Here is a 26,016-nt window from a genome sequence, read left to right as displayed (position 1 = left end):
AACAACTCTACTTCCTTATAAGGGCCTCAGTTTCCCCACCAGCCCCTTGGGCAGGCCTGAGGGTCTGAGATCTGTTGGTCTGAGGGTCCTAGAGAAATCCAGCCACTCAGAAGCCTGAGATATTTTAGCATCATGGCCAGGCCCCCTCTCCCAGGGGACCCATTTCCCAGCACCCTCTCCACTGGTCCCACCTCATTCCTCAGGATAAAAAGTATATTTTTCTTATTATTCTTTTTTTTTTTTGAGACAGAGTTTCACTCTTGTTGCCCAGGCTGGAATGCAATGGCACGATCTTGGCTCACTGCAAACTCCGCCTTCCGGGTTCAAGCAATTCTCTGCCTCAGCCTCCCGTGTAGCTGAGATTATAGGCATTCACCCCCATGCCTGGCTAATTATGTATTTTTAGTAGAGACGGAGTTTCTCCATGTTGGTCTGGCTGGTCTCGAACTCCCCACCTCAGGTGATCTGCCCACCTCGGCCTCCCAAAGTGCTGGGATTACAGACGTGAGCCACTTTGTCCAGTCACATTTTTCTTTTGTTAATACTTCTTGAAACTTTTGTGGGTACAGAAACCACAAACTGATCCGCTGACAAAAGGGGGCAGATTCGAGGCAACTGGAAACCTTTGGGGACCCTTGTCCAAGTCTTTTCTCTCCAGCACGGCTTGGCCCACCACCTGGACATGCCAGCAGGGACCCTTATCCTACACACACGGAGATATGGCCTTAACCCCTTCCCCCACAGCCTAGTGGTTCAGTCCTGTGAAGGAACCAAGGCAGGGGGGACAAACCCTGCTGCCATATCCTCTGCCACCACTCACAGACCCTTGGTTGATTTCTAGCACTAAACAATTTTTTTTTTTTAAAAAAAGATGAAAACACAGAAAAACTCCAAAGCCCAAACAGGGAGATGATGTGGGAAGAGTGTGCTGAGAGCCTTATCTGGCCGCCTCCTAGTAGTAAAGGGGATATTCAGGGGCTTCCCCTGGGCCTCAGCAGTCGCTGGCACCTGAGGGAGCTCTGTTGGCCTCTGGGCCTTGGGGGCAGTACTTGGGATCATATATATATATCTGCTGGCCGAGGCCGAAGACCTGGCTGCTCTGGTTGGCACTCTGTGTGTAGCCCATCTGCAGGGACATGGAGGAGTTGTCACATTTGTTGGTCCTCAACTTGGTGTCATAGATGTGCCGCCGGGTCTGGGGAGCTGTCATGCCCACCTGGCTGGTGCACTTGTTTGTAGCCATCTGGATGCTGGTGGTTGAATGGGTCCGTGGCGGGCAGGATGTGGTTTCTGGGGTGATAGAGATGCCTTCTCGTGCCGTACGCAGTCATGCCCGACTGACACCACATTTGTTGGTGCCCATCTGCCAGCCTTCTCATGGTGGTGTTGTTGAAGTTCTGTTTCTGCTTCTCCGAGTACTTGACCCCGATGTCCATCCTGCTCTGCAGCCCCTTAGTCTTGGCGTTCCCCACCAGGGCAAGAAGAGACACTTGAACTTGCGGCATGTTCCCGCTCTCAAACACCTCGGTGGCCTCAAACAGGTCCACAGGGTTCATGTTGTAGCTGACCATGGCTTTGATGAAGTTGGAGAGGTTTTCTAGCTGGTGCCAGTTCTGCATGGAGTGATTGATCGTGGGGACTGAGCCTGGCTGCAGCTTGTTCATAAGCGTGCATAAGATAATCCTGTCCTTCAGGCCCTTCTGGAAGTTGGGGCCAGTGGAGAGGCTGCTGGGTCCCTCAGTCCAGCTGTGAAGCTCTGCCTCCTAGGGGTCATATTTGGACAGGAGCCGATTCTTGATCTCGGCCAAGAGCCCGTAGGAGAGGCCCTTGTTGAACTGCAAGGAGCCCATGGCTGGTGGGTGTGGTGGCAGGACTGAACTGATGGGATGGGACAGATAGGCCCTGATTTAGTAATTTTCTGTGCTTATGGGCTGCCTTGCAAAGCAGTTGGTGATAATTTCCACTTATCTGTAAAATGAGGTTAAGGAATTCAGTGAGAGGTCATTGGTACAATGAACAGAAAGCCAGGATTTAAACCCTGGTGTTCGGCCTCCACAGCCCAGGGGGATTCCATGGTGGTACCCCTGCCTTCCTGGCTTAGCAGCAGAGTAGGGTTACTTGCTGAACACTGTCCTGCATCACCAGTAGCTTGTGCCTGGGGAAGCATGTCTCAAACCTCTAGTCTCCCTTCCTGCCTCCTCATGTGGTGTGTTCCTAGGTTACCCAGTGCAGAGTGCTCTCTCCTCCCTGCTGCACAAGGAAGGCATTGCTCATGACAAGCAAAGAGTTTCTAGGGCCAGAAACTATAGCTCTGCACAAAGCATTTGGAGGATGGTGGAAGAGAAGGAGGGAGGGAAGGGCCTCTGCAGCTCCAGTGAGTTGAGGCCTTTGGTCCTGATGCTGAACGGTCTCCATCCAGAGACTCAGTGTTATTGAAGAATCACAAATGTAGACAAAAGTGCCCGAATGATAAGTGTGCAACCTAATGAACATCACAAAAACTTTAAACCCCTATGTTTCTGGCACACAGATCAAGAAACAGTATTACCAGGGCCTTCGATACCCCCTCCCAACTAATTTCAACACTTCTCTCAAGATAACCACTGTTATGACTTGAATACCACGGGTGAATTTCCCTGCATTTATTCTTTCGGTTAGGGAATGATACAGTTATCCCCTTGCCTCTGGCTGCTTTCACTGCACCACTGAAAGATTCTTGGATAATTCTGGAGTCGTGGTTCTCACCTGGCCCTATGCTAAGAGACAGCAAGTCTTTATTATGTACTTGGACTCATCCTTTGTCTTTGGGGAGAAAAGCTTCCTTTTCTTTGCCCTTATCCTGATGCTTGTTTCTTCCCCCCAAAACAGAAAGGGAATCTGGAAAGGGCCCTGAATTTCTTTTTTCTTTTTTATTTTTATTATTTATTTATTTGTTTTATTTTACGTTTTTTTTTTGTTTTTTTTTTTTTTTGAGATGGAGTTTTACTCTTGTTTCCCAAGCTGGAGTGCAATGGCGTGATCTAGGCTCACTGCAACCTCCGCCCTGTGGGTTCAAGCGATTCTTCTGCCTCAGCCTCCCGAGTAGCTGGGATTACAGGCATGCGCCACCTAGGGCCCTGAATTTCTTAAGTGAGAACTTCTTCCTGGGTGGAGATTTATTTTTTCTTAATTTTTAAATTAAAACCAAAAAAAATTATTTTATTTTTTTTGGTGGCTGGGCATGGTGGTTCATGCCTGTAATCTCAGCACTTTGGGAGGTCAAGGTGGGCAGATCACCTGAAGTCAGGAGTTCAAGCCCAGCCTGGCCAAGATGGTGAAACCCCGTCTCTACTAAAAATACACAAATTAGCTGGGCATGGTGGTGTGTGCCTGTAATTCCAGCTGCTTGGGAGGCTGAGGCTGAAGAATCCCTTGAACCCAAGAGGCTGAGGTCAGAGATAGAGTGACTGTATTCCAGCCTGGGCAACAGAGCAAGACTCTGTCTCAAAAACAAATTGTTAACAAAAAAAAATAGAGATGGCTGGGTGCTGTGGCTTATGCCTGTAATCCCAGCACTTTGGGAAGCCAAGGTGGGTGGATCACTGGAGGTCAAGAGTTCAAGACCAGCCTGGCCTACATGGTGAAACCCCTGTCTCTACTGAAAACACAAAAATTAGCCAGGCACGGTGGCATGCACCTGTAATCCTAGCTACTTGGGAGGCTGACAGGAGAATTGCTTGAATTTGGGAGGTAGAGGTTGCAGTGAGCTGAGATTGTGCCACTGCACTCCAGCCTGGGCAACAGAGCAAGACTCCGTCTCAAAATAAAATAAAATAAAATAAAGATAGGGGACTCACTGTGTTGCCCAGGCTGGCCTTGAACTCCTGGCCTCAAGCAGTCATCCCACCTCAGCCTCCCACAGTGCTAGGATTACAGGTGTGAGCCACAATGCCCAGCCCTGGGTGGATATTTTGATTCTAACCAGTGTGTGGGTGGGCAGCAGCCTTCTTAGTTGGCCAGCATGTTCAAATCCAGTTCCTCTCTTACTACAGAAACAGTGAAGTGTCTGAGATCCAAAGCCAAGTTGAAATGGCCATTCAGTCAACAAATGTCTGAATACCTACTGGGTACTAGATACTCAAGGGAAGCAAAGACACAGCTCCTTAACCTCAATGAATTCCTAGTTAGAGAAAGAAGCAAGTCTGTTACCTGGAAATTTTAATAGTAAATCCTTCATTTGACAACTACTTATTGAGCACCTACTAAGTGCCGGGTACTGTTCTAGGTGCTGGGGGTTCATTAGTGAACAAAATGTGCAAAATTCCCAGCATCAAAGATCCACTTAACTGCTAGTGTAGAGAGACAAAGTAAGTACAATATATGCATATACGAGATTGAGGGGGGACAGGCATGGTGGCTCATGCCTGTAATCCTAGCACTTTGGGAGGCTAAGGTGGGTGGATCACTTGAGGTCAGGAGTTCAAAACCAACCTGGCCAACATGGTAAAACCCTATCTCTACTAAAAAATAAATAAATAAATAAATAAATAAAAATAATAATTAGCCCGGCATGATGGCAGGCCCCTGTAACTCAGCTACTCAGGAAGCTGAGGCAGGAAAATGACTTGAACCCGGGGGTGGAGCTTGCAGTAAGCTGAGATCGAGCCACTGCACTCCAGCCTGGGCCACAGAGCGAGACTCTCTCAAAAAAAAGAGACTGAGGGGGAGGTGGGAAAGCAGTGATATAGAGTCACATAGGAGGGGTTGCTGACATGTTCTTGGAGAAACCTCGAGGAACTGATGTCCAAGCTGCCAGCTGAGGAAGAATAATTAGGCAAGGTTGTTGGGTGTGAGAGATGGCGTGTAGTGTTCTGGCAGAGGAACAACATGAGGGTTCCAGGGACTTGGAGACGTTTATCTGGCTGGATCCTGGAGTGTGAGGTGGGGAGACCCAGTGAGGGGCAGGCAGGGTCCAGCCCTGCTTGGAATTTGTCTCACCCTATAACAGAGGCAGCAAAGTGTTTGGGGATGTCCCAGTTGTACCAGTATGGGGGCCAGGGTCTCTGAAGTCTTCACTGGAACCAGGGTATTGGCCCCTACTTCCAGCAACCCTTCTCGACTCCCCTCCCACTTCTCAGACTGGAGGACTATGCCTGCCTCAGTTGTCTTTTTGTCATTTCGTTTAGTCACCCGGCACTGCCAACCCAGGCAGCAGGGCTGGCAAGGAAGGGCTGTGAAAAATCACCACCACCACCCAGATAGCACTTGAGAGCTTACTGAATTCCAGAATCACACTGTGTACTTTACATAATAAGCCCCTTTAATCCTCCTTAAAGCCCCATGGGGTGGGTGGAATTGGCCCCATTTAACTGGATAGGAAACCTCGGCTTGTCACTTTGTAACTTATCTAATGTCACCCAGCTAATAAATTGTGGAGTCAGAATTTGAACACAGGTGTGACCCCCTAAGTGTGAGGCACTAACCATTTGGACATCAGGGTGGGAGAGGGAAAGAGATTTGGAGTCTTCTGGCCCAAGCCAAATTAGAGGAAGACTGGAAATAGTTAACTTGTGACCCAAGAGCTTTGAATTCCTATTCCCTTCACAGGCCCCTGCTAATCACCAGGGGGTGGGGGGCGGGTGGCAGGCACTTCAGCCCAGGACCTCTGGCCTCCTTTTTAGGATAGGACGGAATAGGGAGGGTTCAGATACCAGGCCCGATAGCACTCACACTGACAGTCCTCTGCAGAGAATCTGCTCTGCTTCTCCTCACCCCACCCCCACCTGACTCCAGCAGTGAGGACCTCCCTGCTCTTGTTCTGGGTGGAACAGCTTGACAGACCCTTCCCCACTCACTCCTCCTCCCCAACCCCAACCAAATCTGGGCATTCTCACTGTTCTGGGTTCCCCAGAGCATCAGAGGTCTGCGAATTCCTCCAGCTGACAGAATGCGCTCCAGGCTGCAGCTGCCGTGGTCTGCTGGATTTAAGGGTGCTGGCGACCTGCTGCTTAGGCAGTGAACCAAAACGCCTCTCGCTGGGAAAGAAAGCCAAAGAAGCTGTCATGGGTGTCATGGCTCATGCCTGTAATCCCAGCACTTTGGGAGACCAAGGCAGGCAGATCACCTGAGCTCAGGAGTTCGAAACCAGCCTGGCCAACATGGCAAAACCCTGTCTACTAAAAATACAAAAATTAGCCAGTCATGGTGGCACGCCCCTGTGATCCCATCAACTGGGGAGGCTGAGGTAGGAAAATCACTTCAACCCAGGAGGTGGAGGTTACAATAAGTAGAGATCACGCCACAGCACTCTAGCCTGGGCGACAAAGCAAGACTCTGTCTTTTCTTTTTTTTTTTTTTTTTGAGATGGAGTTTCACTCTTGTTACCCAGGCTGGAGTGCAATGGCATGATCTTGGCTCACCGCAACCTCCGCCTCCCGGGTTCAGGCAATTCTCCTGCCTCAGCCTCCTGAGTAGCTGGGATTACAGGCACGCGCCACCATGCCCAGCTAATTTTTTGTATTTTTTAGTAGAGACGGGGTTTCACCATGTTGACCAGGATGGTCTCGTTCTCTTGACCTCGTGATCCACCCGCCTCGGCCTCCCAAAGTGCTGGGATTACAGGCTTGAGCCACCGCGCCTGGCAAGACTCTGTCTTAAAAAAAGAAAAAATCCACGCATGGTGGCTCATGCCTGTAATCCCAGCACTTTGGAAGGCTAGGAGTTTGAGATCAGGCTGGCCAAGATAGTGAAACCCCATCTCTACTAAAAATACAAAAAAATTAGCTGGATGTGGTGGCGCGTGCCTGTAGTCCCAGCTCCCCGGGAGACTAAGGCAGGAAAATCACTTGAACCTGGGAGGCAGAGGTTACAGTGAGCCAAAACCATGCCATTGTACTCCAGCCTGGGAAACAGAGCAATTACTTTGTCCCAAAAAGAAAAAAAGCCAAACAAACCTCTTCCTTTCTCCTTCAACCCCATCTTTGAACTCAGGACTCTGACTCTGTGGCTATCTAACATCTGAAGAGAGGGCTCAGAGCCAAGGCCGCAGAGCCAGGAGGTGGGAGGGCTGGTAGGCTGCCTCCCCTCGTGAGAGCCTCTCTAGGTGCTACTGAACCCCAGGAGGAAAGATCTGTCTTTCCCTAGGACTTTGAGGCATCTTAGGCTAAATGGGGAAATGGAGGATGAGGAGGTATAATCCCAGGCCTTCCTCTTCTCCTTCAATCTCAGTAGCTCCCTTTTTGTTCAAGACCACATAAAGTTAGTTAGAAGTTACTTATTAGCAAGAGACCTTGACAACCTGTTTTACCCCAGAAGTAGAGGGTTTATTTTTGCTTGAGTTCTGACCTTAGGGTCTCACATTCACTTTAGGAAGTCATTGATCCCCAGGAATTAACTGTCTAAGAGCATATGTATATCTTTCTAAGAAGGCTCCTCTTCAAATTTGGGGACCACAGGTACTCTCCAGATCTCCCAGTTTTGTTTTTTGTTTTTGAGACGGGGTCTCACTCTGTTTCCCAGGCTGGTCTTGAACTCCTAGCCTCAAGTGATCCGTCTGCCTCAGTCCTCCCATAAAGTGTTGGGATTAAAGGCGTTAGCCATGACTGCTGGCCCCCAGTCATTTTATAGAGAAGCTAGAACTACTGCCTAAAGAAATAGTTTGCACCTGGGTTCATTTGGAAATTCTTCAGACTCTCATTAAACCCAGCAGTGGGAACAGGCCTGATAGTGTACATCCCGGCACAGGCAAGGGAAAAACAGAATCTAAGCTGTTTCTCATCCCAAATGATGTGGCCTGAAGCAAGTTACGGAGTCTCAGCTCCTCAGCCTTGAAGCACTAACTCCCCTGTGTGTGGGAAATGGCCCAGGAGCCATGAGGAGGTGGGCAGCTGGTTGGACTGCTCACTGGCCAGTGAGAGGGCCCAGGTGGAGGGTTCAGCTGCTGTCCTGGGTGTCTTGCTGAAGGCTTGCTGCCTTCCGAGTGGCCTTTGCACAGCGAGCCCCATCTTGTTGTAGCTCCAGGTAGGGGAGAAACAGCTACTTGTGAGCTCTCCCTACAAGCCAGGACAGGACCAGCCCACACACTACCCTCTCCCTGTGGAGTCGCTTCATCCAGGCTTCCCACCACACTTCAAGACCTGCTGTTCTCTTGCCTTTTATGGTCTTTTTCCGCTTCCAGAAGTTTCCTGCATTCCCCAACTGGGACTCAACCCCACTCCAACTGGTTTATCCCTGCTTTTGGCCTCTGAGTCAGTAGTTTGCAAGTTTGGCTAGTGATCAGATTTCCTGGGGAGCTTTATATTTTTTATCATCTCTTCCCCAATGTGTACCATTTTATATTGTTTATGTAGGGATGGTTGGTTGGAATTTCAAATTAAAATGAAAATATGTTCACTGTGAAGACACACTTTTTTCAATAAAATATGTGGCACTTACTATGTGACAGATAAAGTTATTAGTACTTTATATGCATCAGTTCATTTAGTCCTCAGACATCGTTGAGGGAGGTACTATTATTTGTCCCCATTTTACAGGTGAGGAAACTGAGGCCAGAGAAGTTAAGTAACTTGTCCAAGATCACACAGCTAAGTAAGTAGTAGAGCTCAGATTCAAACCTAACCAGACTGAGCTTCCTCCACTGAACTTGACTGCCTGCCAACAGAGGCTGGTGGTATGGTGGCTCACAACTGTAATTCCAGCACTTTGGAAGGTTGGGGGCGGGGAGGGGACTGCTTGAACCTAGGAGTTCAAGACCAGCCTTGGCAACATAGTGAGACCCCCATCTCTACAAAAAACACAAAAATGAACCAGGTGTTGTGGAATGTGCCTGTAGTCCCAGTGACTCAGGAGGCTAAGGTGAAAGGATCGTTTGAGGCCGAGCACAGTGGTTCACACCTGTAATCCCAGCACTTTAGGAGGCCAAGGTGGGCGGATCACTTGAGGTTAGGAGTTCAAGACCAGCTTGGCCAACATGGTGAAACCCTGTCTCTACTAAATATACAAAAATTAGCTGCGCATGCTGGCGCGTTCCTGTAGTCCCACGTACTCTACTCGGGAGGCTGAGGCAGGAGAATTGCTTGAACCGGGAGGTGGAGGTTGCGGTGACCTGAGATCGCACCACTGCACTGTACTCCAGCCTGGGCAATGGAGTGAGACGCTGTCTCAAAAAAAGAGAAAGGACTGTTTGAGTCCCGGAGGCAGAGGTTGCAGCAGGCCAAGATCAAGCCACTGCACTCTAGCCTGGGTAACAGAGCAAGACCCTGTCTCCAAAACACAAAAAAAATTAGAAAAAGAAACACATAAAAGTTCTTCTCTTCCCCAGTTCTACTCTCTAAGGACAAGCACACAGTTAGCTGATTTTATAAGAATCCTTGTAGACCTTTTTTTTTTTTTTTTTTTGGCACAAAAAACTTATGTATGCATTCAGGAATTTTAAAAACAAGAATTGGACTATATCATGCATACAAATGTGATTCTGCAATTCACTTTTTAAACTTAGAATCAGAGGCATCTTTCCAGACTGTTAATTACACATCTATCTTGTTTTTAATAGTGCTGTAGTCTTTTACATGGTGAATGTACCGAGATTTATTTAGCCAATCTTCTACTTTTATCTTTTACAGATGTGGTAGTAGGGAAGAGTTAACATCAAAATTGTAAAGTGTTTGGGTTTTTAGAAATCTAACTATCAGTAATTGCCTTATTAGGAGGAAAGACTGCTGTGGAAAGATGATCGAGTGAGCTGTTCATCTTCACCCCATCCAGATAATTGAGCTTTCATGTTTAAAGACAGAAAAGACTCTGCTGTAAACTTTGATAAGATAGACTCTGCTGTAAACTTAAGATAAGGTTACTAAACCATTTACAGATCTTTAGTGTTCACACTAACCTTTGTTTTATGACTATCTAAATAAGTCAGTAGTTTCAAAAGCATATACATTCACTAAAAATCAAAAACTTTTAATTTGTATGAGTGAGTCAGAAGTAAACTACTACATTTATTCACACTAGCATTATTTTCCTTGGGTGTTGAGTGATTGAGAATGTGTCATCAGTCAATGAAAAAATGTGTTTTTTTCTCAAGTTTTTCTTCAGATTTCAAAATCTAGTTAGCAAGCATTTTGCTGAATAAAAGTTGATTTCCATTCTTAAAGCAGACACTTATTTCTGTTCTTACTTTTCCCCCAAGGGGAGCTTATGAGGTTTTTCTTAAACTCAAATATTGCTGCAGTGAAGCCTAGGACAGGGCAGTTGCATTCCTGAAAACCTGAAAACCTAAAATAATTCATAATTCCCATGATTCAAGACTTACATTCTCAGATGAACACATATGAAGTGCATGCCTGGGGTGGGGAGACCCAGGGGATACTTACAATTAACTACTCTCTCTAGCTTTGAAATTATGTGACTTAAAAAATTTCAATTTGGGGAATTTGCATTTCTTCAATTTTTGCATACAAAGTAAGACTAATATTTATGGCACCATTTCAAATTTCTGCAGTTGAAGTTTACATGAAATATATCTGTGTTATAACGTATAGAGTGCCTCAATTGGGGTCCCAGAGCCACTGTATCTGAGTTGAATCTGTTCACTTACTACTTGGGTAACCTTGGGGCAAGTTACTTAATCTCTGTGCCTCAATTTTCTCATCTGTAAAATGGATATAATAATGAGGATCTTGTATAGTTGTAGTGAGGATTCAATGAGTTTGTGTATGAAACAGCATGTAGTAAGTACAGCAATGTTACCTGCAAGTGGCAGGAGGAATAGCAGTATTGTTATAGCTGGAATACTTTGTATACATATTTCTGTAGACTGGATTTCTAGAAGTGAAGTTGTTGGGTCACATGACTTTCTAAATTCATTCAACAATTATTTTTTGAGATGGAGTCTCGCTCTATCGCCCAGGCTGGAGTGCAATGGTGTCCACTTCCCAGGTTCAAGTGATTCCCCTGCCTCAGCCTCCCAAGTAGCTGGAATTACAGGCGCCTGCCACCACACTCAGCTAATTTTTTGGTATTTTTAGTAGAGGTGGAGTTTCACCATATTGGCCAGGCTGGTCTCGAACTCCTGACCTCAGGTGATCCGCCCACCTTTGCCTCTCAAAAGTGCTGGGATTACAGGCGTAATCACTGCACCCAGCCAAATACTAGTAAACATATAATTACAAGTTGTAATACATTCTAGGGAGAAAGTTATACAAAGCCAGAAGGTTTTTCACAGGGGAATCTGATCTAATTTGGGAGGGTTGAGGGAAATTTCCCTGAACAAGTAACTTTTGAATTGGGGTCTGAAAGATGTTAGGAGTTAACTGTAAAATCAGAATGGGAATGCAAGGAGACACTGTTCCAGACAGAGGGAGCAGTGTGTGCGAAGGCCCTCTGCCTTCCCAAGTGGTGGAACTAAAGATGCATGCCACTGAGTCCTAATCTCCACTGGAGATTGTCCAGTGCAGTGGCGCAATCTCGGGTCACTGCACACTCCGCCTCCTGGGTTTAAGCAATTCTCCCAGGGGGTTATGCTGTATTTAAGAAGAGGATCAGTTTGGCTAGAGAGTAGAGATAGAGATTGGCACGTTAAAAAGTTTATTTTTTAGGACATGATGGCATCTACCTTTAGTCCCACCACTTGGGGAGGCAGAAGCAGGAGGATCACTTGAGCCCAGGAGGTCTAGGCTGTAGTATATGATGATTGCACCTGTAAACCAACTACTGCGCTCCAGTTTGGGCCACATAACAAGACCTTGTCTCTTTAAAAAAGATTTTTTTGGTCAGGCACAGTGGCTTACACCTGTAATCCCAGCACTTTGGGAGGCCGAGAGGGGTGGATCACAAGGTCAGGAGTTTGAGACCAGCCTGACTAACATGGTGAATCCCCGTCTCTACTAAAAATACAAAAATTAGCTGGGCATGATGGCATGCGCGTAGAATCCCAGCTATTCAGGAGGCTGAGGCAGGAGAATCACTTGAACCAGGGAGGCGGACAGTTAGCTGAGATCGCACCACTGCACTCCAGCCTGGACGACAGAGTGAGACTCTGTCTGTTGCGGGGGAACAAAACAAAAGATTTTTTTGGCTGGGCGTGGTGGCCCACACCTATAATCCTAGCACTTTGGGAGGCTGAAGAGAGCGAATTTTTAAAAGTTTTTTTTTTTATGTTGTTTTGGGGGTTTTTTTTGTTTTTTTTTGTTGTTGTTGTTGTTTTTGTTGGGGGGGATGTAGTCTTGCTCTGTCATCTCGGCTCCCTGCAACCTTTGCCTGCTGGGTTCAAGCGATTCTCCTGCCTCAGCCTCCCAAGTAGCTGGGACTACAGGTATGTATCACCACGCCCAGCTAATTTTTGTGTTTTTAGTAGAAACAGGGTTTTACCATGTTGGCCAGGATGGTCTTGATCTCTTGACCTCCTGATCTACCTTCCTCAGCTTCCCAAAGTACTTGCTGGGATTACAGGTGTGAGCCACTGTGCCCGGCCTTTTTTTTTTTTTTTTTTTTTTTTAGCAGTATCTTGCTCTGTCACCCAGGCTGGAGTGCAGTGGCACAATCTTGGCTCACTCACACTCCGCCTCCTGGGTTTAAGCATTTCTCCTGCTTTAGCCTCACTGGGCTACAGGTCCCTGCCACCACGTCTGGCTGATTTTTATATTTTTAGTAGAGATTGAGTTTCACCATGTTGCCAGGCTGGTCTTGAACTCCTGACCTCAGGTGATCCACCTGTCTCAGCCTCCCAAAGTGCTAGGATTACACTTGTGAGCCACCAGATTGTTTTTTATCCTAAGAATAAAGGCTTATCATTGAGTTTCAAACAGGGAAGTGACCTTATTTTCTTTTTTTTCAAATGTGTTATGCTGTTGCATTTTTAAGAGATTCATCTTTTTTTTTTTTTTTTTTTTTTTTTTTGGAGACGGAGTTTCGCTCTTGTTACCCAGGCTGGAGTGCAATGGTGCGATCTCGGCTCACCGCAACCTCTGCCTCCTGGGCTCAGGCAATTCTCCTGTCTCAGCCTCCTAAGTAGCTGGGATTACAGGCACATGCCACCACGCCCAGCTAGTTTTTTGTATTTTTAGTAGAGACGGGGTTTCACCATGTTGACCAGGATGGTCTCGATCTCTCACCTCGTGATCCACCCGCCTCAGCCTCCCAAAGTGCTGGGATTACAGGCTTGAGCCACCGCGCCCGGCCTGAGATTCATCTTTTTAAATGGAGATTTTTGTACTCATTTATACTAAAGATGATGTATGTACTAAGGTGGTGGGGGTAGAGAGGGAAGGGGCCTAAGCCTTGGGTGATAGTCTGGGAAGGGAAGCTCTAAGGGAGAAATGGTCAAGGAAGAAGCTGCTATTAGCTAAACCATAAGCCAGGCATTATGCTAAGTATTAACTCATTTAACTGAGGTAGATACTAGTATCATTCCCATTTCATAGCTGAGGAAACAGGCCCAGAGACATTAACCAACTTGCCCAAAGTCGGTGTGGACCTGTATTAGAGCCCGAGCACCCTGGCTTCAGACTCTGGGCTGCTTCTGATGCCCAAATTTTATTCTCAAGCTGCTGAGTACATGATATGCTGTTCCCTGGGAGAGTTGCTGGACAAAGACCATATTTGGGTTAAGTAAAGATCGTGAATTTAAGTTTTGACATACTGATTTCAGGATATCATGAAAGCATCCAAAGGAGATACTGAATAGACAGATGTAAGTATTGGTCAGAGGAAGGATCAGGATATTTAAAATGTTGATATGTGGTCTGAAGTGCCATCAAAAAGCCATACCAATTGACCTACTCATGAGAAATAAATGAGAGAATCAAGAACTTTAAAAAAAGCAACAAACTGCTTCCCCAGATCCACTTCCAGAAGCTGACTCAGTAGAAGTGATAGGTGGGTGGTCGGCAGGAATTCTGGATTTTTTAAATAGTTTGCCAGATGATTCTATCAACTATGTTTGGGAGTCACTGCTCTGTGACAACATTAAGGCCTCTTTGAAGAGCTAATGTATAGAAAGGAACAAACTGGTGAGATGTGAATGAAAGAAGCACAGCATTTTATTGATTTTATTATTATTATTTTGAGACAAGGTCTCTCTCTGTTGCCCAGGCTGGAGGGAGAGGAGGAGGAGAAGAGGGAGGGGAAAGGGGAGGGGGAGGGGGATCATGACTCATTGCAGCCTTGACCTCCCAGGCTCAGGTGATCCTCCCACCTTAGCCTCTCAAGTAGCTAGGACCACAGGCATACCCTACCACTCCCAGCTAATTGTATTTTTTGTAGAGATGGGGTCTCACCATATTGCCCAGGCTGGTCTCAAACTCCTGGACTTAAGTGATTCACCCGCCTTGGCCTCCCAAAGTGCTAGGATTACAGGCATGAGCCACTGAGCCCAGCTGCGTGGCATTTGGGACTTAATTTCCTATGCTTGCCTCTATGGCAGTTAATCCCATTTTTAAACTTTCTGCTTATATTAGGATTGTGAATGGCCTTCACCTTCCTGTCCTTTTGTTTTGCTTTTTAAATCACTGCCCCTGGTTTTTAATACTTCATTGTGCTTTTTAAAGCACGACACAGCCGCCGGGCACAGTGGCTCACACCTGTAATCCCAGCACTTTGGGAGGTGGAGGTGGGCAGATCATGAAGTCAGGAGATTGAGACCATCCTGGCTAACACGGTGAAACCCAGTCTCTACTAAAAATTTAAAAAAAATTAGCTAGGTGTGGTGGCATGTGCCTGTAGTACCAGCTATTTGGGAGGCTGAGACCAGGAGAATTGCTTGAACCCAGGAGGTGGAGGTTGCAGTGAGCTGAGATCGTGCCACTGCACTGCAGCCTGGGTGACAGAGTGAGATTAAGTCTCAAAAGAAAACAAGAGGAAGAAAAAGAGAAAGAGAGAAAGGAAGGAAGGAAGGAAGAAGAAGGGAGGGAGGGAGGGAAGAAAAGAAAGAAAAACACACATATCATATTTGGCCCTAACAAGCACCTGGGTGTGTGTGTGTCTGTGTGTGTGTTCCCATTTTAGAGACTGGGAATTAATAAGGGCTTACATTTATTGAGTGCTTACTGTTAAACAGTTTAGAGATTAAGTGATTGACTCAAGGCTGCAGAGCCAAATACACAGCACTTTTAACTACCAGACCCTTAATTGTTATACAGCTGTCTCAGGTTGATCACTGGGATCTTTGTTCTGGCATGGTCCTTGAGGATGGTAGTCAGTGAGCCAGACAGCATACCTCATGCTGTGTCAGTTATTGTTCCAAACTCCCAGAGTGCCTAGTTTGGGTTTTACTCTGGGATTATAAGCTACGACTCACCTCCCAAGGGTTGTGAGGAACTTGAGTAACACAGCTCTTTCCAGAGACCTTTCTTCAGTCAAAAACTCCCCTGGAACTGCTTTCTCCATCCTCAACAACATGGGGTTGCCATATAATTTTTCTAGTCGGGGGAAAACTCACATCAAATTCTGAGTGCAAATCAAATACATGTTTACTATGGAAAAACTGAAGGATAAGCAAAATGCAGGCCTACCACACATACGGGGCCTTTGTCTTTTTTTTTTTTTTTTTTTTTGAGATGGAGTTTCGCTCTTGTTACCCAGGCTGGAGTGCAATGGCGCAATCTCGGCTCACCACAGCCTCCGCCTCCTGGGTTCAGGCAATTCTCCTGCCTCAGCCTCCTGAGTAGCTGGGGTTACAGGCACGCACCACCATTTTGTATTTTTAGTAGAGACGGGGTTTCACCATGTCTTTTCAAATGAATATTTGAAATCGATCATCCATTTCCCAGTATTTCCACCTGAGTCTTTGTTGAGGATATCTGATCTGAGACAGGCCCCGAGTCTGCATGTCCTCACCACTCACTCTCCAGCCTTGCCTCTCCAATAATCCAGCTTCCTCTTCTGCTTTGGTTGGTCAGAAAAGGGCTCTAAGTTGAGGGTCTCAGACACCGAGTTGGCCCCATCTGCTGGAAGATCCAGGTCCACGGGGCCTGTGTGTAGATGGGGGCTGGCTGCCAGGTGTAGCTGTATTCCACCGGGGTCCAGATGCCCTCCAGGAGCTGCTCTGCTTACAGCTCTGGGGAGGAAGGCCTGGACCTCCAAGAGGTGAACCCGGGGCTCTGGCAGGCCCTTGCAGAGCTGCCCCAAGCTTGCTTGGCAAGGGCAATGGGCCTCCCAGCATACCCGGGCTCGCTCCCAAGTGAATCTGGGAGCCCCGAGGCCTCTTGGGATCCCAACATGCACCTCTGCGCATGCTTGGATTCTCCCCTCATTGGCCTCCAAACGGATCTGGCTCACTGGCCACCATCTTGGTTTTCCTGTGCGTGGAAAATACTTGGTAACCCCAGAGTACCAGGTTTCAGTCCCTCTTTCTCTCTTCTTTTGGTACAAGAATAAAACAATTAATATTTTACATAATAATTGTCAGACTTGTGCTATAAATGGCTTTGTGACTTGCTTCCCACCCCCCCCCCCCCCCGCTCCGTAAAGTACTTTTTCCTGGGTAGATTTTCTTTTACAATATTTAAGGCTGTAGATTAGGCATTTGGATGACTGGCACCGCATAATTAACTGTTCTGTTGAAAGTTAGGTTGTCGAGACCTTGTTTTGCTTTTTTTCCCTATTAAGCAACAGTAACGAACATCATGGCAGATATGGTTTTGTCACATCTGGGATGGTATCTTGGCACAATTCCTAGGTTAATGGACTTGTTTAAGGCATCTTAGTTTGCCAGAAAGGTTGTACCAGTTAACATTCCCTCACCCGTAGCAATTTATATATGGCAGCACCCAGTTCCCAAGTGTGACACAGCACTTGTTCTTTTAATTTGTGTTTCTTGGTTGGTGAGCTTTTTTCTATATGTAGTTTTACTTAGGAAAAATGCCAGAATCTTTTTTTCAAGTCAATTCCGCTTACATTTCCTCTGTGCCCTCTTATCCCAATCCCTTAACAGAAGGTAGTGATAGCTTTAAGGACAAGTTTGTTTGTTTTGTGAACTAGCTATGTCCCTTAAACCAAGCTAGAATAGATTTACTAGGCAATCAGTTCCCCCACTCCCAGGCTGCCTTTTGTCCATAACATGTTTAAGCTGATGTTCTCCTTTTCCTCTAGTCAAAATACCCAGAGATCAGTAGGGAAATTGGTGAAGATTGATCACTTGATGGGCGTTTTGTCTCCAGAGAGATAGGTGGTTTTATTTTGCCAGAACATCTAGTAATGTTGGACATTGCACCTCCGTGAAGAGACAAGCTCCTGACCTTCAACGGTGTTCCCTTGGGAGTATGGAGGTGTCTAGGCAAATTCCAACCTAAAAGCAGGCCTGGAACATAAGAGGAATGCATTTTCAGCCCAACATCCATCAATTTGTGTAAGTCTATTTTAAAAACTTTCTTTTTCCAATAGCTCTAGTACCCCAGGGACCAAAATCTTCTTGCCCAAATTTTATTAGTGGCGCCAGTTCAGGACCCGAGGCCAGGCTTGGCAGAATGATCTTTAAAGAGGAGCTTTGAACATGGGCCAGGGACTCCTGGTTCCATTAGAAGTCTTCTATCTAGTGCAGATACATAGAGCTCTGGCTTTTTTGTTGTTGTTAATTTCTCTTTTTGTTTATTTATTTTTACCTACAATGTATTCTATGATATTAATTGTTAATTTCTCTAGAAGCGGTATCAGGTTACTGATTCCCTTTTTCCCTTCCCCGACAATATTTTAGGAAATGTGCATTTAGGCTCAGTGCTAAAAGCTGTCCATTTGTATTGGTAGAGCAAACACCTCTTTATCGAGTTCATTGGCCTTGTGATTCAGAATCATTGTGGGAGAAACTGAGGCTAATGTAGTCAAATGACTGTCTGAAGCCCTGGATGGGTATGGAAGAAAGAGCTATGTTTAGGCTTCCATTTTCCAGCCTTAAATTCTGAAATATTGCCCCATGTGCTCATCATCAGCTTGCCCCAGAAAGAGTCTGACGCAAACCCATTCATGCCTCTGTGATTTGGCCAAGATGCGTGGCCTTGTGGAACCATGCTGCAGTTAGGAATAGGAGTCAGTTTACTTCACTGACTATTAAAAGACGGGGTAAAGGAGGGATGAATGATAATGAGACCTGGTTTCGTATCAGTTTCATTTTGAAACTAGTGATACAAGCCAGTGGTGCCAGGAGGCATCTGGGAGGAAATTGTAATGATCTGCCCCAGGGCCTACCATTTACCAGTCTGTCTGTGACTCATAGCTTGCAGAGGAAGACTACTCATGTTCCTACCCATGCCCCAGCAGGTTTCCCTACAAAGGCCAGCTTGTCCATAAAATCTCCATCTTCTGCTTCCTTCAGCAAACCACAGAGTACCCCTACAAAACAGCCCTCTCCAAATGCAGACTGAGCCAGTTCCCTGTTGTTCCCTTTGGTCTTAGGTGTCATTGTCTTTGATCAGCTTCTTCCACTGAGTAAAGCATACAGCTGTAGCTAACTTCTTCCCACTTTGAGAGAGAACTTTTTGGTAGTCTACAAGGCCAGGATGTGGATGTCAGAAGCCTAGGTTAATTGCAAGTGGGCTAAGGTCCCTTTTTTTGAAAGCTTATCTTACTCTGGGCCAGAGACAGTATTCAGTGCTGTTTGAACACTATCCCTTTTAATCTTCCTAATAACCTGATGAGATAGGTATTATTGTTTCATTTTCCACATGAGGACACCAAACATTCATATACTCATACAATTCGCCCAATCATGCAATAGATAAGTGATACTATAGGGGTTGGAATCGAAGTCTTTTGAACTCCAAATTTTATATTCTTCATTACTTCCCTGCCTTCAGGATATAAAACCTGATCTTGCTGCTTCCTGTGGCAGTTCAACCCCTGGCAGCCTCTCGTTTCCTGAGTTGTCAGACTGGGAGCAGTAATACTACCTTGCCAGGTTATTTTGTGAGGATTTGGGTAGGAGAGCACTTAGCTGGGTATCCTGAACAGAGTGGGTGTTTGAAGCTTATTCCTGTCACTCTGGACCATTGCTTCTTGGTTGTGTTCTGGTTGTGTTCTCAAAGCAGGTTGGAGCTGATGGGGCCAGGCCCTCGGTGTACCTGGAATACGCACCCTGAGTGGGAGGCACATATACCTATAATATATGACTACTGGCTTCTCCTTGATTGTTGACACTGTCCCTTCTAAGAACAGATGGACAGCCCAGATACTATGCTACAAATATTTGGAACTATGTAACAGTGGAAATATGCCAGCAGGAAGCAGATTTTGTAGACAGCAAGAGGATTTCTGGCTCCCCTGGGGGAGTAGCAGCCCTGGAGTTCTGGGAATTAAGTCTTCTGAATAATAGGGGAATCAATCCATTAGCTTCCTGCAGGTTAACCTGGTAGGAGAGGATTGGAGTCATTATGTCTCTCCTTAAAGGAAATAATTGACAGAATTGTCTGGTTAGCCCTTTACTGGCTGAAGACCTTTCCTTAGGAAGAGGACTGTTTTTAGATGGAGAAAAGTGACCAGGCACGGTGGCTTATGCCTGTAATCCCAGCACCCTAGGAGGTCAAAGTGGGAGGGTCACTTGTGGCATGAGTTCTAGACCAGCCTGGGAAATATAGCAAGACCCGTATTCCACCGTTACATAGTTCCAAATATTTGTAGCAAGTATCTGGGCTGTCTCTCTGTTCTTAGAAGGGACAGTGTCAACAATCAAGGAGAAGCCAGTAGTCATATATTATAGGCATATGTGCCTCCCACTCAGGGTGCGTATTCCAGGTACACCGAGGACCTGGTCCCATCAGCTCTAACCTGCTTTGAGAACACAACCAGAACACAACCAAGGAGCAATGGTCCAGAGTGACAGGAATAAGCTTCAAACACCCACTCTGCTCAGGATACCCAGCTAAGTGTTTTCGTACCCAAATCCTCACAAAATAACCTGCAAGGTGGTATTACTGCTCCCAGTCTGACACCTCAGGAAACAAGAGGCTGCCAGGGGTTGAACTGCCCCAGGAAGTCCCAAGATCAGGTTTTGCTATATTTCCTATCTACCCCCGAAAGAAAAGTGACCCTTAGTGTTTTTTTTTTTTTTTTTTTTTTTTTTGAGATGGAGTTTTGCTCTTGTTACCCAGGCTGGAGTGCAATGGCGCGATCTCGGCTCACCGCAACCTCCGCCTCCTGGGTTCAGGCAATTCTCCTGCCTCAGCCTCCTGAGTAGCTGGGATTACAGGCACGTGCCACCATGCCCAGCTAATTTTTTGTATCTTTAGTAGAGACGGGGTTTCACCATGTTGACCAGGATGGTCTCGATCTCTTGACCTCGTGATCCACCCACCTCAGCCTCCCAAAGTGCTGGGATTACAGGCTTGAGCCACTGTGCCCGGCGACCCTTAGTGTTTTTTAAATCACTGTTTGAATAACTAATGCAGACACAACGGTCAGAATTCAAAAGAGTGTACAATAGGCCAAGTGTGGTGCCTAACACCTGTAATCTCAACACTTTGGGAGTCTGAGGCAGGTGGATCACTTGAGGCCAGGAATTCGAGACCAGCCTGGCCAACATGGCAAAACCCCATCTCAACTAAGAAATACAAAATATTAGCTGGGCATGGTGGCAGGTGCCTATAATCCCAGCTACTTAGGAGGCTAAAGTGGGAGGACTGCTTGAAACCAAGAGGCAGGGGTTTCAGTGAGCTGAGATTGTGCCACTGCACTCCAGCTTGGTAACAAGTGAGATTGTGTCTCAAAAAAAAAAAAAAAAAAAAAAATTGCCGGGCGCGGTGGCTCAAGCCTGTAATCCCAGCACTTTGGGAGGCTGAGGCGGGTGGATCATGAGGTCAAGAGATCGAGACCATCCTGGTCAACATGGTGAAACCCCGTCTCTACTAAAAATACAAAAAAATTAGCTGGGCATGGTGGCACATGCCTGTAATCCCAGCTACTCAGGAGGCTGAGGCAGGAGAATTGCCTGAACCCAGGAGGCGGAGGTTGCGGTGAGCCGAGATCGCGCCATTGCACTCCAGCCTGGGTGACAAGAGCGAAACTCCGTCTCAAAAAAAAAAAAAAAAAAAAAAAAAAAATTATACAGTTAAAAAGTCTTCTCCCTCAGTGAGGCATGGTGGCTCATGCCTGTAATCTTAGCACTTTGCGAGGCTGAAGTTGGGTGATTACTTGATCCCAGGAGTTTCAGACCAGCCTGGGCAAAAATAGACCATGTCTCATTGTTTAAAAGTAATGTTGAAGGTCAGGCACGGTGGCTCACGCCTATGATCCCAGCACTTAGGGAGGCCAGGGCAGGCAGATCACCTTAAGTCAGGAGTTTGAGACCAACCTGGCCAACATGGTGAAACCCTGTCTCTACTAAAAATACAAACAAATTAGCTGGGCATGGTGGTGGACACCTATAATCCCAGCTACTTGGGAGGTTGAGGCAGGAGGATTGCTTCAACCCAGGAGGTGGAGGTTGCAGTGAGCCAAGATTGTGCCACTGCACTCCAGCCTGGGCAACAGAGCAAGACTCCATCTCAGATAATAAAAATAATTTTTAAAAGTCTCATTCTTGTCCATAAGCCCAGTTTTTTGGGTTGCCTTCCAGAGCTATTTTACAAATACAATTTAAAAATATGAATGTTAGCATATAGGTTCCGAATATATTGCTCTATGCCTTTTTATAAAGGGTATAATTTTAAAAAATAAACAATATATCCTAGAGATCTTTTCAGATAGATAGGGAATAGGAGCTTCCTCATCTTTTGTATCTTTTTAAAATGGCTGTTTAGTGTTTCATTGGATAGATGTTGGCATAACACAAACTTAATCCCTTATTGATGGACATTTAAGTTGTATCTGAACTTTTGCTATTAAAATTGATGTGGTGTTGATTAATTTGGTTAGATAGCTAAGGCATGGTGATTTTGGAGTATTCTGTAAAAATTCAAAGATACTTGAGGGTAGATACTGTGGTTTCCTGGTATATTCCTGGTGTCTAACAGAATGTCATTGGCACATAGGAAGCATTTAAATACTGAATGAATGCCGAGTTGAAGAACCTGGCTTTAGAACCTGACCACCCTGGGTTCTCATTCTAATTCCATGCACCAGCTGTTAGATCTTGGGCAAGTCATCTCATTATCCCCCCACCCCCAGCCCTAGTTTCCTCATGTAGTAGATGGTGGGTTAATGCTCAACCATGAATGTATGGACCCCCTTACACAGCACACTGTGTCTCAAAAAAAAAAAAAAAAAAAGTAGTAGTGGTAGTACATAGATGTTATCTATTAATAGTAATTTAGGAGGGGAGGGATTTGAAATAGATGTACTTATTTATTTATTTATTTATTTATTTTAAGACAGGGTCTAGCTATATTGCGGAGGCTGGACTCAAACTCGTGGGCTCAAGCAGTCTGCCCATCTCAGCCTCCCAAGTAGCTGGTACTACAGGTGCATGCCACCATGCCCAGCTGAGATTTGATGCCTACTTGCTAGGTTTGCTAGCAAAGTACCAGCTACTAGGGTGGCTTAAACAACAGAAATTTCTTTCTTTCTTTCTTTCTTTCTTTTTTTTTTTTTTTTTTTTTTGAGATGGAGTTGTGTTCTGTTGCCCAGGCTAGAGTGCAGTGGCACTACCTCTGCTCACTGCAACCTCTGCCTCCCAGGTTTAGGTGATTCTCCTGCCTCGGCCTCCCCAGTAGCTGAGATTATGGGCATGTGCCACCATATCTGGCTTATTTTTTGTATTATTAGTGGAGATGGGATTTCACCATGTTGGCCAGGCTGCTCTTGAACTCCTGACCTTGTGATCTACCTACATCGGCCTCCCAAAGTGTTGGGATTACAGGTGTGAGCCACTATGCCTGGCCCATAAATTTATTTTCTTGTAGCTCTGGTTTATAGATGGACATCTCCCTGTGGCTTCACATGGTCTTCTCTCTGTAACTACTTGTTGTCCAAAGCAAACTTCTTTCTCTTTTTTTTTTTGAGACAGAGTTTCGCTTTTGTTACCCAGGCTGGAGTGCAATGGCGCGATCTCGGCTCACCGCAACCTCCGCCTCCTGGGTTCAAGCAATTCTCCTGCCTCAGCCTCCTGAGCAGGTGGGATTACAGGCACGTGTCACCATGCCCAGCTAATTTTTTGTATTTTTAGTAGAGACGGGGTTTCACCATGTTGACCAGGATGGTCTCGATCTCCTGACCTCGTGATCCACCCGCCTCGGCCTCCCAAAGTGCTGGGATTACAGGCTTGAGCCACCACGCCCGGCGCAAACTTCTTTCTCTTCTAAAGACACCAGTCATACTGGATTAGGACCTACTTTGACTTAATCATACCTTTTTTTTAATGAGATGGAGTCTTGCTCTGTTGCCCAGGCTGGAGTGAGGTGGTACGATCTCAGCTCACTGCAACCTCTGCCTCCCAGGTTCAAGCAATTCTCCTGCCTCAGTCTCCCAGATAGCTGGAACTATAGGTGCAGGCCACCACACCTGGCTAATTTCTGTATTTTTGGTAGAGACAGGGTTTCACTGTGTTGGCCAGGCTGGTCTTGAACTCCTGGCCTCAGGTGATTTGCCCATCTCGGCCTCCCAAAGTGCTGGGATTACAGCTGTGAGCCACCGCCCCTGGCCGACTTCATTTTACCTTAGTTACCTCTTTGAAGTTCCTATCTTCATATATAATTGCCATTTTAGGTACTGGTGATTAGGACTTCAACATATGAATTTTGGAGGGACACAGCTCGTGTTAAGGGAAAACTTAGACCTACAGAAAAATTGAGAAAAAAGTTGCCAGCAGGTAGTCATGACGGAATGATTATTGCAGTGAAGTGAACATAAGTTTCTGGTAACCCTAATCATTGGGAAAGTTCGTTTCCTTCCAATCATTTTTCTGTGCATAGTTATACATACTTTATAGTAGTTCTGCATTCTACTTGTTTTACTAGCATAGTGCAAGATTTTCCCTATATAAACTGTTACATTGTTTATGTAGGGAATATATAGCTGGATAAATACCCCATGGAGTAAGTGCTCCCATAGATTATTTAACTTGTGTCCTCTATTGAAGATGATTTGACCTTTGCCACATATCCTTCCTGGTACTTCCAGCACTAAAGCAAAGCAGAGTTCCTCAGAAGATAAGTCTGTAAAGCTGTGTGCTGGCAATAAAGGGCAGGGCCACACTGGGGATCATGTGGCCCCTGGGACCCTCTGGAACCGAATCAAGCCTCAATTCCCTTTCCCCTTCCTCCCGCTGGCCAAGCACATCACAGCTTAGCACTCCTCAGCGGGGATGTCGTCAAGGAGGCAGGGCTGGTTCCTAAGCAATCTTCTCTTTCTCATGATCACGTTCCAGCCTTCCCGCAGAGGATCCTTCTGTATGTGGTAAGCTCTTGGGCTCTGAGGCAGCTCTTTATGGTCCCCGACCCCCTCTGTCCTCTTCCATTCACTGAGTTTGCTGCCTAAAAGATCCCCAGTGTCTTAACTTTCTTTGCCTAGATTAGTTTTGCCTGGTTTTGAACTTCCTGTCAATGGAATCATGCGTATATCCTGCCGTAACTGGCTTCTACTATTCAACCTTATGTTTGTTGTATTACCTATGTTGTTGCCTGTCCTTGTGGTTCATTCACTTCATTTTGTGACTATACCACAGTGTTTCTACCCATTCTCCCTTGATGGTTGTTTGGGCTGATTCCAGTTTAGCTATTATGAATAGTGCTGTTATGAACCTTATAATACATGTTTTGGCAAGCATATTTTTGTTGGGTCTGTACATCACAGTGGAATTGCTGGGTCTTAGGGAATTCATATATCAATTTGTACTGCCAAATTGTTTTCCAGAGTGATTGTCCTCCCATATCAGACTTTTGTTTGTGTGTGTGTTAAAATAGGCATAACATAACGTTGACCATTTAAACCATTTTTAAGTAAAGAATTCAGTGGCACTAAATCCATTCCCAGTGTTGTGCATCATTGCCGTTATCTATCTCCAGAGCTTTTCCATCATCCCCACAGAAACTCTGTAATCTTTAGGCATTAGATACTAGGTCCCCTCCCTTCTCTCTATCTCTAGCCCCTGGTAAATTCTATTGTTTTTATTTTTAAGAGATAAGAGTCTTGCTGGATTAAGGTGGTGCAGTCATGGCTCATTACAGCTTCAAACTCATGGGCTCAAGTGATCCTCTCACCTGATTCTCTCACATTGTTGGGACAGGTACATACCACCATGCCCAGCTAATTTTTAAAAAATTTGTGTAGAGGTCAGGTGCAGTGGCTTACATCTGTAATCCCAGCACTTTGGGAGGCCAAGGCAGGTAGATCACCTGAGGTCAGGAGTTTGAGACCAGCCTGGCCAACGTGGTGAAACCCCGTCTCTACTAAAAAAAAAAAAACAGAAATTAGCTGGGTGTGGTGGCACGGACCTGTAATCCTGGCTACTTCGGAAACTGAGGCAGGAGAATCGCTTGAACCCAGGAGGCAGAGGTTGCAATGAGCTGAGTTCATGTCACTGCATTTCAGCAGAGGTGACACAGCAAGACTTTGTCTAGAAAGAAAAAAAAGGGGGGATAATACCTACCCTGGTAGCATAGTTAAGAATACAAAATTAGCCGGGCACGGTGGCTCAAGCCTGTAATCCCAGCACTTTGGGAGGCCGAGGCGGGTGGATCACGAGGTCAAGAGATCGAGACCATCCTGGTCAACCTGGTGAAACCCCATCTCTACTAAAAATACAAAAAATTAGCTGGGCATCGTGGTGCATGCCTGTAATCCCAGCTACTCAGGAGGCTGAGGCAGGAGAATTGCCTGAACCCAGGAGGCAGAGGTTGCGGTGAGCCGAGATCGTGCCATTGCACTCCAGCCTGGGTAACAAGAGCGAAACTCCGTCTCAAAAAAAAAAAAAAAAAAAAAACTATAAGCCGGGCGCAGTGGCTCAAGCCTGTAATCCCAGCACTTTGGGAGGCCGAGGCGGGTGAATCACGAGGTCGAAAGGTCGAGACCATCCTGGTCAACATGGTGAAACCCCGTCTCTACTAAAAATACAATAAAACTAGCTGGGCATGGTGGCGCGTGCCTGTAATCCCAGCTACTTAGGAGGCTGAGGCAGGAGAA

The 26,016-nt window shown here is 46.1% G+C and overlaps 1 protein-coding gene and 1 pseudogene across 1 annotated transcript in view; one reads left to right on the top strand and one right to left on the bottom strand.

The window, feature by feature from the left end:
• CDH3 (cadherin 3) overlaps positions 1-26,016 on the top strand; it is a 54,768-nt gene that overhangs the window by 5,402 nt on the left and 23,350 nt on the right. The gene's annotated exons all lie outside the window — the stretch shown is intronic.
• On the bottom strand, positions 953-1,850 carry LOC101043029 (calponin-2 pseudogene; annotated as a pseudogene).

This window comes from Saimiri boliviensis, chromosome 1 (assembly GCF_048565385.1).
Source record: "Saimiri boliviensis isolate mSaiBol1 chromosome 1, mSaiBol1.pri, whole genome shotgun sequence".
NCBI classification, from domain to species: domain Eukaryota; kingdom Metazoa; phylum Chordata; class Mammalia; order Primates; family Cebidae; genus Saimiri; species Saimiri boliviensis.
Note: the sequence above shows the minus strand (reverse complement) of the source record. Positions and strands in the feature narration are given on the sequence as shown.